Here is a 14,441-nt window from a genome sequence, read left to right as displayed (position 1 = left end):
AACGTTTTTTTTTATGCGAGGCTCCACCGGTTCAGTCTGTTGAATAAATCGTTCACGCAATCGATATCGCAGTTTCAAATTACCAAAGGCAGTGACTGCGTCGACCCGGCCGACGCAACGCCCAGCGTTCGGTAGACCCAAAATTCTGATTGGCTATTAAGAAAAAGTCACGTGTCTATATAAATTGAGTGAATTATTTTGTTAAGTTTATTTATATAAATTTTAAATTAGTAGAAATGAAATTATATTAGATATATTTAATGCATTCTGAGATAATTATTATGTGTAATGTCACGTGTTACATTTGATAAGAGGCGGGAGAATCACTTCGTTTCCCGCGCTTTGACCGTTGTTTACTTTCTTCGGCTCCTGGTGTTCCTGCAACCTTCGCAAGTCCACCTCCATTTGTCATGAATCCCCGTTTCTGGGCGTTGATTTTCCCTTCCTGGTGTCTTGTTAATTTTTTCACGTATGTATTTCATTCGCGAGATTCCGATTGCCTGTGTATTTAGCCCAACACTCGGTGTACCATGTGCTTTGATATCTGGGGGTTCCGTGACTGGGGCAACTGGGGTTTCTTGTGGAAAGACCTTCGGCATTTTCCTATTGAAACCAGACGTGGCTGTCGAGATTCAGTCGATTCGTTCTTTAGCGGTGATTAACCGTCTGTTCGTCATGACTGCTGGATTGACGGTCATCCTCCCGAGGCAAAGCAGCCCGCGGTGGACGTGCCGAGGTTCTGCGGGAAAGAACAAGGATGACCGGGAGACCAACACTTTCTGCAGGAGCCACAAGGCAGGCCATGGTTTCATCGAACAGCCGGGAGATGAGCGGGATGCTGAAGGATAGCGGCGCTCACTTCAGTGAGGTCAGTCGATATGTTGAAGTTTATTTCTTCATCTGTCATTTGATTACTGCAGCACACCAGCCTCGTTCTGAAAATAAGGATGCAGGGGTAAATGTTTGGCAAGCAGAGGCAGTTTGTGTGCTATATAGATCAACATGAAATATTTGCAGTGGTAGGCTCATAGGTTTCGCCTCTATTCCAGTTAAGACCATAACATGCTCTGCCTGCTGACATTGTTATTATATCTTTCTTACGTTGACAGCTATTTTGCTTAACATACCCTTTGTGCCATCGCTACAAAAGCCCCAACGGAAGGGTGGGCCAGGTAATGGGCGGAGTCACATAGATCACTTTCCCCGAGCCCTTAATCTAATGACTAACAAGCCTACCCTCACAATTTTGTGCTCGAACCACAGTTTGCTCTTGCAACAACGGCCACGGGGCAACCGTTGCCAACTGCGCCACCTTAAAGCCCCTTCATGTTTCAAAAGTAGCCAATCCAAGGCGCTCAGTTAGCGCTTCATGAGCGCTGGAAGCAGCGCTCGGTTGTCGGAGGGAAGAAGACGACGACGACACTGCTGCTGGTAACCCTTTTCGTGTCTCTGAATTTTCCTTACGTAGCCGATAAATAGCGTGTTTAAACAGTACATTCGGTGGTTAGCAACTAACAGAACGACATAGGATCTTCGTGCGCAAAGGACCTCCTGAAGGGAGGCCAGGACATCAACAAATATGACTTCGGACATCGAGTCATCGAACGCTCTCATGTCCATCGACATGGATGAAGCTCAGGCAAGCGCATCTACGATCATCAAAGACGGCTATGAGATTCCGCCCATACACCGCACTGCTGAAACAATGAGCAGTTCCTCATCGACAATCGTGTCTACTAACGACGAGTTGCACTCGGACGACGGTGACTAGCAAGAAAAGACGAAAGACAAGCCAGAGCTCAGCATCGCATTCTAAAGAAAAAAACAACCTGCAAGTCGGATTCACCGTACTGTACATGCCAACTGACACCAGCAAGGTTGCATCGCTCAGCAAATTTAAACTGACTGACTACCTGAACAACGTCGCACCAGACATGGTTAGTGTAGTTCGTATCAACAAAGCTCGTAATATTGTTGCGGTTGACGTTAAAAAGCCTGCCCTCAAAGCCGAACTCCTGTAGCGCACAAATTGCTATGGCGTCCTTCGAGACATCGACCCTGACTGCACAGAGACCGACATAAAAACGCGATTACAGTCAACCGCCTGCATAACGGAAGTGAAGCGCCTTGGCAAGACATCACCCGTCGTGCGAGTGTCGTTCGCAACAAAAGTAGCTCCTCAACATGTCAATGTCGGTCTTGTAAGAACGGAAGTAATTCCCTACCGAGCACGCCCCTTGCAGTGCTACAGGTGTCACAAATTCGGCCACATCGCAGCTGCCTGCGCAGAAGAAACGCAGTTATGTTCTCGGTGTGGACAATGCCACAAAGACAAGTGCGAAGCCAACCCCTGCTGCGTCAACTGTCACGGAAATCACGCCTCCAACGCACCTGAGTGCCCAGTGAGGGCAAGGGAGGCAGAAGTAGCGAGGTACAAGTTAGAGCACAACACCACATTTCGTGAGGCAAAAAGTGCTGTGCATGCAAAAAGACAGGCAAACAAAACAACGGATTCAAACAACATACAAGAATCTAGCGCCTCCGCTAACACTACTCTGCCTCTGACTGCTCAAGACTTCCCCCCTCTCGAAGACGTAGAGAGCACGCCTGCAAATCTGGTCACCGCTAAATGTACCGCAACCACTACAGTGCCAGTTTCTAGGAAACCTTCGTTTTGGGACAAACCACACATCAAAAACATCACTTCACATAAGACCTCCAACGTGCACATGACGGGACCCAACCAAGAAAGTGGAACAAAGACTGACTCTGTGTTTAAAGCCATAATCCCACTTATGTTCACTGCTCTTCGCAAGATACTGGCCACAACGTCACAGACATCAACACTTCATCAAGTGATCAAAGCCGTCCTCACATTAGAACCCATTATTGCAATGCTATGCTAGAGCGTTTCCAAGAAAGCCTTACTTGTCAGTACAGATATTTTCTTTACTGTAACTCGAAAGCTAAATGGCATCGAACAGATGAGCCAGATCATATTGAAACTGAGTCTGTTGCAATAGAGTGGAACGAACCCTGTTCATCACATGCCCTCTACAAATTTATATGGTATACGCTTCGTAAAACGCTCTCATCAGATAATTTAAGGCACAAACACTTCATACACCAGTATGAATCACAGATATCAATGCTGCAGGACAGCAATTTTCCACCATTCACCTGCCCACACCAACTCATCCACGATGGGAGACATTAATAAGAGGACCACCAAGCATCTTCAACCCCTCTCCTGCTCGGTTTTTCAATGGAACTGTAACGGATTGAGAACGCGACTGCCTGAGCTCCGCAAACACCTATTGGACAACGCCTACAATGCAGTAGCTCTCCAAGAACCAAGAATGTCAGCCGGCGACATGCGCATTGCGGATCATGTAGTGTACGCCAGCAAAACACATGTGGCAAGAGGGTTTCCGCGGGCAGCGCTACTAGTACGTCGAGAGTTGCCACAAAGTGAGGTGGACCTCAATGATTTATGCACTGAGAGTGCGGAGTTTGTGGCGGTGACGGTAGAATGGAGAAGATGTCCACTCACCATCGTCTCGGCATACGTGGCCCCTAACGCACCCTGGGACACCCATGTACTTGCGGACATTCGAGTCCGATCCAAGGGAGACCTTATAGTAGCCGGAGACTTCAATGCGCACTCGCAGTCTTGGGGAGACAAGCAAGACTCCCCACGGGGATGGGAGCTACTGGCAACGATCGAAGCACTTGACCTAAGGAACATAACAAGTGGGAGCCAGACGTTTATCCGGCCTGGAGTGACGGGAAGCGTGATTAATCTCACCTTCACAACTTGGTCCCTGAGGCTCAGTGCAACCCCTCAGGTGGACAGCTGGGGGAGTGATCACCTTCCAATTGTCATTGGAAGACCGCCGAAAGTCCCCCTTAGGACTTGCCAGGTAGTCGACTGGGACCACTACAGGACACTGCTTGGAGAAGCACTAGAGGGGGGATTTCCCTTCAATTCAGAAACACTGTCGCGCGTCCTCAAAGAAGCCACCCGTGAAGTCAGCGTGCCATTAACACGTCCTAACCCTGACCTCGAATGGCTTAAACTCCGAGCGAGAAGACGGCGAGCCCAGCGAAAGTCATGGGTCACCGGAAAACCGGAGGATATCCTGGCCTATAGGCGACTGGATGCCAGGTTCAGGAAACACGGAAAGAAACTGGCGCGCCGACAATGGCGTCTCAAGTGTAGTACTCTAGACAGGCCATCCGGAGGAAGCCGGGCTTGGAGGATGTCGAGAACACTGGCGGGCCGCCCGATTCCCCGAAACCCAGTCCTTGGAATGGCCGTGGCCATGAACCTCCGACCAACAGACATGGTAGAACTCCTCGCGGATACTTTCACTAAAGTTCCGCTGGTACCGACAGTGGGACCGCCCCCCGAGAATTGGGACAAGTTCCGTCATCCCACGGCACCTCTGATGCAACAACCGGACACCGACTTTACTCTGCATGAGCTGCGGTACGTCCTTGATTCCCTTCCCAGACACCGCGCGTCACCAGGCCCGGATGGAGTCACCAACCAGGCCCTGAGAAACGTCAACGAGTCGGCACTCCCAGCAATGCTAGCTCTCATCAACAAAGTTTGGAGGACAGCTGAGCTGCCAGACGCCTGGAGGGTAGCAACAACGATACCACTTCTGAAGCCCGGCAAGCCCCAAGACCAGCTAAGCTCATACAGGCCTATCTCCTTGACATCATGCCTCGGGAAAGTGATGGAACGTATGGTGCTACGCCGTCTTGTTTACCACCTAGAAGGGGCAAGGGCTTTACCGGACTGTTTTTCGGGATTCCGGCACCATCGGAGCACAGTAGATGCAATGGGAGATATCGTCAGCTCACTGGAAGAGGCAAAAGCGCAGGGTTGGTCTGCGGTGGCCGTCTTTCTGGACGTCCGCAAAGCCTTTGATGCCCTTCCCCACAAGGCCGTCATATCAGCTCTACGCCGTTTCGGGGTAAACGGACGTCCACTGAAATACATTTGTGCGTTTCTTAGTGAACGCACTATGTGTGTAAAGCCAGGCAACGCGGTGAGCAACCCCCGGAAAATCATCCAAGGAGTTCCCCAAGGGAGCGTTGTTAGCCCGTTACTTTTTGCTCTGGCCATCGCGTCACTCCCAGCGGCGGCAAGGGTTGGAGAAGAGCCGGCGTTTCCTATCAGCATGGCCGTCTATGCAGACGACGTGGCACTCTGGTCCACTGCCCCCAGCTACAGAAGGCAACGTATGGTATGCGCTCTCCAGCGAGCCCTGACAAATGCAGTGTATCGTCTCCACCAACTGGGCTTGGCAATATCAGCCGAAAAAACGATTGCGCTGTGCTACGCTCCAAAGAGGCCAAGCAAGTTCATGCCCACACTACGCATTGGGGACACTCCAGTAAAACTGGCGAAAACGGCCACATATCTTGGCGTCATGTTGGACTCGAGGCTATCCTGGGGCCCAGCATTGAGGGAAGTGCTTCAAAAGATGCGAACCCATACAAACATCCTCCGGATGCTCGGCGGAACTACTTGGGGAACCTCATCTCACATGATGCTGCAACTGTATAGTGGGCTCATCCTGGCCCGCCCATTGTACGCCCTACCTTTCGCAACACTCAGTGCCAACCAGCTCAAAAACCTTGAACAAGCGCAACGCGTGGCACTCAGGATTTGCCTCGGAGTTCCCCGCACAGCCTCGTCTCGACATACGCTCACAGAATCCAGCATTAACTCTGTAGAGAACATCATGCAAGAACGGGCGCTGGGTCATTTGACTCGAATGAGCAACTGCGACTCGACCATCACACTCCTAATGAGGATCGCCGAGCGCGCTGAATCAAGACTAGGAGCGCACCTCTGCATTCTTGGTGACATAGCTGGCACACCAGGACCACTCGTTCCACTCCCAGAGCTGCACAGAGATCCCCACCCCCTGCGGATCAGCCTTCATATCCCTGGACTGCGGTCCAAGAAGAACGTAGCAGTGGTCGTAGCAAGGCAGCTCACGGAAGATCACTTAGTTACCCAGTACGATGGGTGGACCCGAGTGTACACCGACGGATCAGTGGACCCCTCCGGAGGCACAGCAACAGCAGCGGCTTTCTTCGAAGCAGCAGCTGTGGGTACCAGTGAGCGCCTGGATCACCAGGCATCCTCCACCACGGCAGAGCTAGCAGCCATACGGCTCGCCCTCTGGGGTATTCGGACAGGCTGCACACAGGCCTTACGCTGGGTCATCCTGAGCGACTCAAGATCAGCCCTCGAGCTGCTATCTAGGCTCGAACGGGCAACGCCCCTGGCCCGTTCAATCGCGCAGGATGCAGTCGAGCTGCAGCAAGAAGGCAACGACATTGCCTTCCAATGGCTCCCAAGCCACTGTGGCATTAGAGGTAATGAAGTTGTTGATTTTCTAGCGGTGCGGGGTGCACAAGGACCCCGCGTGCCCGCTTTCAACCGTTCCCCGCTTCTCAGACGCCAAGCTCCTTGTGAGAAGAGCCATCGCCCTACAGCACCCGGACCCTGTAGTGGTGGCGGGTGCCTTTCCAGCTCGGGTACCGCACGGCTTCGACCGCCAAACTGCCGCAGTAATGCACAGATTACGGACCGGAAGCGCCTTCACCCCGGCGTGGATAAGTCGCTTCAGACCCAATGTTGACCCCATATGCCAGACCTGCGAGGAAACGGCCGACGCCGAACATCTCCTCCTGCACTGCAGTGATCACGAAGAGGAGCGCACCAAACTCCGTGATGCTTTTTCCCGCCTAGGGCTACATAGTACCAACTTGGAAGAACTCCTGCGTCCAAGAGCCTCACGAGCTACTACGGACAAGGCACTCAAGAGTGTAGTCAGCTTCCTGAGGAGCGCGGAACTCCTCGAGGTCCTCTAAGACTTCCAAGAGATCTGGGTTGCTTGCGGCTCCTGGGGCTCTTAGAGATCTTACATCCAGAGGTTTATGGGAGTTCCAGGAGTCGCGATTCTGTACCGAAAGCCGCAAGAAACTCAACACTCTGAAAAAATCCTCTTCCCCCTTCCCCCTCTCTCCTCCTCTATCTCTTTTTTCCCTTAATTCCCTTCCCCATCGACAGTGACAAGTGCGCCCAGAGCGTAACTAACAACAACGTCGATTTTCTAATAAACATCGCTTCAACAACAACAACGCTCGGTTGTCGCTTTAGCAGCGCAGTGTAGGCGCGTTCCTTGTACCGTGCTTGCTGCTGCGAAACAGCGCATGCACGGCGATTCTGTTGTTATTTTTCCTTTGGCATTGAAAGAAGAGGAAGTAAAAGAGCCGCTCTCCAAGCAAAGGGTCGGGCAGACGATTCAGAGTCATAGACTCTGAGCGACTAAATGATTCGGTACGACCTTATCACTTTCTATTCGACATGCGTGACCCGGGTTTCAAAGACACGCAGTTAAAAAATAATCACCTTCGAAAGAGCTCTGTGTCTCGGTCCCTCGGCCTGGGAACGAGGTTCACCGGATACCCTTCGATATCTTGGTGGCGAAAGATTTGGCGCACTCAGAAGGTTCTTCTGGGCGTTAAGTCGTCCACACACATATGCACTAATTGCGCATGTAAGGGCATTTGTCGCGTTTCTATTTCAGCATCCCACATGTCCGCCATGGTACTGTTGATGCACACCCAACCACAGGAACCGGAACATCAGTACACGCGCTAATCTGCAGCAATAACGGTCGTACAAGGAGCGCTACTAAAGTGCTGATTGCGCGCTATATTAGAACTAAGTCACGCGCAAGGAAGCACCACATGAGCGCTCTGTATGTGTGACCAGGGCTTTAGTTGACCTTGAAAAGGGTGACATGCGTAGAGCATATCACGTGCTACGTTCGCAGAGCTGGGTTGGCTGAGATGGCTCGGAGCATCCGTTGCGGTGGGACGTGATGTGAAACAGAGTGTAGACCTGTTGCAAAAATACCCATTGATGCTATAGTTGTTGAAATAGGGGAAGTACTCTCAGTGGACGATTTTGCAAATGTGGGTGCTACCAGTAAGCACTGTAGAGAATGGACCCTTTTCCTGTTTTCCGCTTCGAGAGTGCAAAATGCATGTGTTGCTAGGCTGGGTGGAAACAAGGCTGCCATTTAGCTTGAAGCAAGGGCACCGTGCGATTCCCAGTGGCGATGCCAAAGCGCTGTGTTGCGTTCAGATGACGGGATCGGCACCGGCCGGGGGAGGGGACGAGTTGTTTTCGGTTTCCTTCCGAGAAATTGAATCCATGATGGAAGAGCGGCGTGAATTCACACGGTTATGGTGTACTAGATTCTAGTACACTGTAGCACGATGAAGGGGATTGACTTGTCTGGCCTTACAAAGGCTTGGCAGGCAAATGAGCGTACCCGACTACTGTAAACAACTTAATTTTTCGCAAATATCTTGACTTAAAAATTGCTGCGAAAAACACATCCCACCAATATATGGTAAAGATTATAGGTCACCACTCCTCGCAAAATTTTCTGCGCATGAAATATTCTCCAAATTTGCGAAATATCGAGGCCGCAAGAATAAAGTTGTTCACAGTATGTGAAGCTAATTAGTCGTGGGTTAATAACATTAACGGCACTTTAGAAAAGCACTTCAGAAAGTTGCGCGATTGTTACAATGATGCTTTATTACACAAGAAACGCATAGCTATAGACCCTTTCAGGCAACATTTCATGGGCGCCGGCATCTTGACGTCACGTGACCCTGCCGCCTTAGCCGACCTTCAGTTTCTCGCCGTTCCCCCGCTTTGCGTGCTGCACAGGCCACTACCGGAGCTTTGCTTTCGTGTTCTTTCACATTCCGGGTTGAAATTGTGTGTCTTTTCGACGTTGAAATTGTGTGTCTTTTCGATATTTCGGGATTTTGTTTAATCATTTGATATCTATATTTCAACACCAGCTCTTGTATTTTCGTATTTATGAAATGGAATCGGACAGAGAATGGATCGACGATAAAAGATTATGGTTTCAGAGACCATATAAGTTCATCCGGTTCTAGCGTTTTTCTCGCTAATAAAGAGCAGTCGACACCATTGCGACATATGCAAATTTCAACTGACGCAGTAAGGCTATCCAGTCGTGCTTCTCGCTGCATGTGCACGCTTGTTTCCGTAAAGCTGACCCGCATGTAAGAAATTTAGCTTGCGACGAGACGAGTGGTGGCGACAACGACAACAGTCAGCGACGAGCGACGGAGATTTCTTACTGTCGCTTGTCGTGTTACTCGGTTTTTGGGTTTCTAGAAAACGTCGCTCACCGTCTTGGTCGCTTGCTCCCGTCGCTTCCATGCGGTTTGCCTCGTCGCACGACTGACCTAGCGACAGCAAAGCGGGTCACCGTCACTTGTCTCGTTGCTCGCCAAATCGCTTGCATGCAGTTCATACTTAAAATCGAGGCGCCAATGGTTCAACGTTGTGTGCTTGTAAATTGAGTATAAACCACATGTAGGCGCTTTGGCGAGCAACGGCGACCCGCTTCGCTGTCGCTCGGTCAGTCGCACGACGAGACAAACCGCCTGGAAGCGACGGCGAAGCGACCAAGACGGTGAGCGAGGTTTTCTAGAATGTCAAAAACCGAGCGATGCGACGGGCGACAGTGAGAAATCTCTGTCGCTCGTCTCGTCGCACGCTAAATCGCTTACATGCGGGTCGGCTTTACGGAAACGAGCGCGCACATGCAGTGAGAAGCACGACTGCGATGGCCTTACAGCCTCAATTGAAATGTAAGACTTCTGGAGTGGCGGTCTCCTGCACTCAAGGAGGTTATAATGGGCAGGAGGTGGCGTCCCTATCCCCAATGCATGGAGCGAAGTGTAACGGAAGTAGGCGTGGCCACGAGCCGCAACGAACATTTCTTGACTAATGGGAAGCCTAGTGAGTGGGCGCCGCCATTAATTTCGGTGCAAACAACCGCGTTGCCATGACATTTCCGTGGCAACGCGACTGTGTGCACCGAAAGTAATGGCGGCTCCCACTGTTATTTGAAACAGCGCTTAACGGGAGACTTTTAAATTATTATAAACGAACGCCTGGTTGCCGAGCAGAACGTAAGTGACTAGAATTGCGACGCTCTAGACAACGCACCGTTAAGGTCTTGGCGGTGCGCAACGCATTTTTTAATAAACAGCAGCAGCAGATCGCACGAGCGCGCATGCGAGCCAGGAGCGCACAGAACGGGCTCGCGCTTCCAGTTCTGACTTCGCTCGCACATAATGTGGAACTAAGTATAAACACTCACGCTGCAAAGCATTTGCATCGTGGACGCCCACGGCGGACGCCGACCGCATCGAAAGCTAGCCTCGTGAAGCACACGCCGGAGCAGATTACAAAGCAGACGAACCGCCGGTGCGCTACCCCACGGCCTCGGAACGGGTGCGCAAGGCAGCCTGGGATTAAACGCATCTTCCGGCTTCACTCAGACTGACGTCATGCCGGGTCCTGTCTGTTTAAACGTCCTTGCCTGCACTCTCCCATGCAACCGGGGGCAGCTAAGTTAACAAATCGGCGGCCATCTTGCTCAGGGCGAAAAAAAGAAACTGCGCTGATAGGGGTGCTAGCAGCGTCTGTTGCTTTTGGGGCTGCGTATTACAACGAAAACAAATATTTTTTTTTTAAAGGACTCGAAAGCCGCTTAACGTTGGATTTTTTTTTTTTTATCGGATATCTTCTTATTGCAAATAATCCACGCCGGCGGTTATGAATACGTAGCGTCCCTCTCACAATTGCGGAAATGTGTGCGCGTGACCGATCACCAAAACCGGCACTTTGAGAATTTACAGAAATATCAAGGTCGCAAAAATAGTTTCTAATACTTGTTTTGCAGATGCACGGCTTGTATAAGCGCACCGTCTCGTGTTTTAGATGAAACTAGCTAAAATACAAAATAAGTGATCACAGTCACTATGATACTCACTGCTTTCCGCAGGTATGCTGGAAATGAAGGAAACATAAACATAGTTGGAATGCTGCCTGGTCGAAGTCTTCTCGCTTGACCACTTGTGTCAAAGCAGACATCTTCGAAGTGCGCCGAACAAGGGACGTCAGTATTCTTGCGCAACCAACCATCCCCCCGCCGAACAGCATGCTCCCTCGCAGCATGCAAAGTATTGTCTTTAGGAAACTGGCGACGTGCAAACATGTTTAAGGTTTTATTTTGCGGTTAAAATGCATTTAATCATCTAGCTTTCTCCCGTGATCCTGCTCACATGCAGTAGGAAGCTACTGACCTCGGGATCGACTTAGAGCTGGCGCTACTGTCGCGCTATCATCATTATCAAAGCGGGGATGGAATCATCGCTGTCCCGTAGGCTCTCCACGTTCGCGTGCGAAACGGTGTAAATTCTTCCATTTATTTTGGTGCACAGTATCGGTGGGAAAAGAATTTTAGCGGAAAGGGGTGCGGTACCGTTTGGTGCGTCAGTAAAGATTGAATTGTCTTACCAGCATGCGGCTTAAGTATAAATAAACACTTGTGTGGATGAGTCGTCTGCCCTAGGCAGACTTTTGGAAGCATGGCTCACCACGACGGATGCCTGTCTTTGGGTAAACTGCACTATTTATGTTAAAAATTTCTTTCTTTGAAAATAGTTCTATAGGCTCACCAGCGTGGGAATTTAACAAAATAATGAATTGCGACCCGGATAACATAATATGGGTACTGTGGGCTGTGAAATGGCAGGTTCTATGCATTTTTGTTTTTGCAAATTGGAGCTTTTTCAGTAATATAAATATTTAGCATGAAGAGAAGCTAGTGCTGTATCAGAAATTATCGTGCTATTGAGTTCTGCTGCAGCCTGTTTCCCTTTACTGTGCCATGGTGTGGGTAAGTTTTTCGGAGTCTGAACAATTTTACTACGTTGCGATGAGGAGAGAGTGCCTCTTCTAGTTAATGATCCGGAAACTGATCGTTGGCAGGACAACTGAAGCAAGTGAAACAAACTATTCTAATATATCTGCCGCGATAGAAACAAACGGGTGTAACCAAGCAAGGCAGTAGCGTGCGTGCCTTGCTTGGTTACACAGCGTGCGGTGAGCGTAGAAAGGTCCCATTCGGGACCTTTCTACGCTCACCGCTATAGACGCTTTGCAGCAGCTGTGCATGGACGCCGCCATAACTGACCTTCAGTTTTTGTTTCCTCTTAATCAGTTTATTTCACTTCATCACCATAGCAGGCCAGGTTATTGCCATTCAAGATTCAACTGTGTCCTTTTCTAAAGCATGGGCCTTTGTAGAGGATCGTCAACTACCGTTTCAGTTGCTCGTCATCTCGGTAAGACAAGAGAAGGTCAGCAATGGCGGTTGTAATTTGGCGCGTGTGTAAAGCGTCTATACTCTGTTTCACCTTATGATGTACCGCAGGAAAGGCTACAAGCACGAGCTCCTTGCTCTGGGGCACATCTCGGCGGCACAAGCTTTCGTGATAATTAAGAGTGGCTGCCAACACTATGAGCTCGCGCTTCTAAAAAGAAGCTTTTAACGGCTCTGACCAGTAGTAAGGCCAGGACCAAACACGACACATAGCATGCGCTTTCAGCACCGCGGGTCGCCTTTGTAGGTAGAGAAGGTGTCCGCGTCGTCCGGTTAAAATATGACGCACTGATATTTAGTTATTCTCTCCCTGCCCGCTGGCTTGCCCGAACCCCAAGAGATGTGGAAATTGCAAAAAAGGTAGACGCTGAAATAGGATTGCAGGGCCCCTTTAATGATACCTGCAATTTTACATAACAGCTACATGACGGGACAATCAATCAAATGCTTGGCGAAATCCAAAAACACATATATCTGTCCCCTACTATCAATGCACTGGCTGCAATCGTGAAAGACGTCAATAAGCCGTGTTGTTGTTGTTGTTTTTTAACATGAGGTAGTTTTATGTTGTTTTTGTGTCAACTGCAGTTTGTGCACCTTTGTATCTAATATCTGCAAGGTAGTATAAGTGAAGCAAAATGTATTAGTGCAAAGCACTGTTTCCTGACTAGTAATGTTATGAACTAATCTGGCATACCCCTGCTAAAAGGTCAATTGCCGTGCCAGTTTACCTTTTCATAGTAGAGTGAATATTTATAACAAAAATTAACAGGTTTTCAGTGACATTTCTAATATAAAAAGATTTACAACAGTGGTCTGTGATTATGACCAAAAATGCCTCGAGCACTATTTTATGTAAACTAATGTGCTATTTTGTTCAATATTTAATGCTTTCATTCGGTACGAAAGCATGCAGTTGCCATTCTTAATGTTCATAAGATGACGTTGCCAGCATGATCAACAGATGAGTTTTAACCTGGTTACAAATGATGCGACGAGTTAAATATTCGTATGAATTTCCTTTCCTTCCACTTCAAAATTAGGGATGACCTATATTCGAATATTTTTTTACTCTCAACAGTTTTGATTACTTGTTGAATGTTCAAACTAACTTGCAAAGCTCCTTGCTGTCAATTCGATTTGTTTAGGGGATCATTATCCAAGAGTTCTTGTTTTTAAAAGTAGTAACAGACTCCTTAGTGCACTGAAGTGGTGTATGTCTGTTCCACGTGGTTTAAAATTGATGGTTACGGTGCTTGTACTGTGACAATTCTTTTCTCTTGCAGCCCAGCTTGAACCCCGCCATTGGCGTCCTGGGCACCACTCTGAATAAGCTGCTTCAGTTGTGACTTGTAGCACAAAGTTTCTGTCACCCAGTTCATCGTCATCTCTGAACCAAAGGGATTGGTCCTGCCTGCTAGTCACCACTTGAATAAAAGTTGGAATGGTGCTGTGTGTTTGTGTAAATAAACTGTTGAAGTTGTGACAGTATTTTTTTTGTAGGTAATGAGAATTATTTACTTTGAAAGATCCCATCCATCCATCTATGATCCTTCATGCCATAAAGTATGTACTGTTCCCAAAGTAAAATTTGACAGTCTGGCAGCTGCCGGAGGCATGGAAAATTGTGAGGGCTCACGCCTGTAAACTACATGTATTGTTTTGTGAACCTCCTCCTAGTCCCTTGTGTACCTGAGAACTTAGGAGGTCAGTTTCAAGTCGAAGGGAGATAGCCTATTTTTATTTACAAGGAAACTTTTGTACTTGCATATGCATTATGACCCATAGAGGCTGAACTCCATGAGACGAATATGCTGTGAAAAATCTAATTTTGCCCGGCGGCTTTTGTTCTGCGCATGGAATCGGCACAGTGGCTGCTACGTCGCGCGCAAAGTGAGCATGCCGTAGGGTGACATTCTTCAGTTATTCGTCGCATACTTCGCTCTATGGAGTTCAGCCTTAAGCTGTTGCTTTCTGGGACTGGGAGGACTAAGGTTTTTATGTTCCAGTATAATAACAATAGTTACGTTCAACAGATGCATGTTTGAAAAGCAAACATTTTGGCAAAATTCTGTCCGGTTAGGTGAGTATTAATAAAAGCTGCAGGTACTCTAACCA

The 14,441-nt window shown here is 48.9% G+C and overlaps 1 long non-coding RNA gene across 1 annotated transcript; it reads left to right on the top strand.

Moving 5' to 3' along the window:
- Positions 1-503: 503 nt before the first annotated feature.
- Positions 504-13,772, top strand: LOC120843948. Its single transcript, XR_005716298.3, has 2 exons — positions 504-868; positions 13,610-13,772. It is a non-coding gene; the product is annotated as an uncharacterized LOC120843948 (long non-coding RNA).
- Positions 13,773-14,441: the final 669 nt, after the last annotated feature.

This window comes from Ixodes scapularis, unplaced genomic scaffold, assembly GCF_016920785.2.
Source record: "Ixodes scapularis isolate PalLabHiFi unplaced genomic scaffold, ASM1692078v2 PGA_scaffold13__105_contigs__length_92229423, whole genome shotgun sequence".
NCBI lineage: Eukaryota > Metazoa > Arthropoda > Arachnida > Ixodida > Ixodidae > Ixodes > Ixodes scapularis.
Note: the sequence above shows the minus strand (reverse complement) of the source record. Positions and strands in the feature narration are given on the sequence as shown.